Raw genomic sequence first — 1370 nt, 5'->3', positions numbered from 1 at the left:
TTCACCGTTACATCCCTTTCTTGTCGTCTACGGGCCAAACTCAAAGACGACGTGTTTAAGCGGGCCGAAGGCCTGCTAAATCGTGTGACAGAAATGGCCGGGCCGCGGGCCCGACCATCGCCGCCGGCAGGCCAAGCAGGCCCGGTCCCTGCCGAACGCGATTAGCGATTAGCGAAGCCTATTACTCCGTCTGGTCGGAAAACACTTTTTTTGTCTGTCTGTCGGTGTGTCTCTGTATCTTTCCGCACGAAAACTCGAAAGCGTATTGAGCGAGTGACCTGGGATTTTCAGGATCGTTTTGTCTCATAACAAGCAGGCCCGCCCTTCCGTCAAACGAAGTTGCCGGCGGAGCGAAGCCGGAGGCCGGAGGCCCGTATCCTTGTGTACATTTTTGCACTACCCGACTCAGGTGTCAGCGCCGCAGGCCAAGGTAGATGTATGCCAGACGCGTCGCAGCGCAACAGTGTTATCGCGAAGCCTATTACGCGAGACGTGGTCTGGCGTAAATCTACCTTGTGTACATCTTCCTTGTTTGCTGAGCGAATAGCGAAGCCTATTACTCTGTCTGATCGGGAAAAACTCTTCCTGTCCGTCTGTCTGTGTATCTGTGTTTCTGTCCGCACGATAACTCGAGAACAAGTTGAGCAAGTGACCTGCGATTTTCAGGGTCGTCTTGTGTTTGGCTGAGCGATTAGCGAAGCCTATTACTACAGTGAAGATCAAAAAGTTTCGCGTCTGTCTGTCTGTGTCTGTCTGTGTGCACGATGACTCGAGAACGAATTGAGCTAGCGACCTGGGATTTTCAGGGTCGTTTTGTTCCATAAAAGGACAGGCTGAGTCCGAAGATGAGCATTCTACCTCCAAAATTTGATTTAAAAAAAATCAAAAACAACGGGTCCCAAAAATGTCATTTTTTAAAAATACTTTTCTTTTTGGTTTCCTAGAGTGTCACCTATCAATGTAGAGCCCTCTGATCGAAAATTGTTTCCTTTTTGCTTTAGTTCGAACCGTTGAGGCGCTAGAGGGTATTTTTGACGAAAATAAGCGAAGAAATGGACAAACCTGCATGCTTTGTCGAGCTGATAGGCCGTTGACGGACCTGGCGAAACCACCGACGTTGTTTCAAGCGGCATAAGGCATACCTTTGTTGGCTGAGCGATTAGCGAAGCCTATTACTCCAGTGATGATCAAAAAGTTTCGCGTCTGTCTGTCTGTCTGTGTGTTTGTCTGTCCGCACGATAACTCGAGAACGAATTGAGCTAGCGACCTGGGATTTTCAGGGTCGCTTTGTGTCATAAAAAGACAGATCGAGTTCGAAGAAGAGCATTCTAGCTCAAAAATTGGATTTTTAAAAAATCGAAAACCACAGG

Source organism: Frankliniella occidentalis, unplaced genomic scaffold (genome assembly GCF_000697945.3).
Source record: "Frankliniella occidentalis isolate FOCC.00 unplaced genomic scaffold, Focc_3.1 Scaffold238, whole genome shotgun sequence".
In the NCBI taxonomy this organism is placed as follows: domain Eukaryota; kingdom Metazoa; phylum Arthropoda; class Insecta; order Thysanoptera; family Thripidae; genus Frankliniella; species Frankliniella occidentalis.
Note: the sequence above shows the minus strand (reverse complement) of the source record.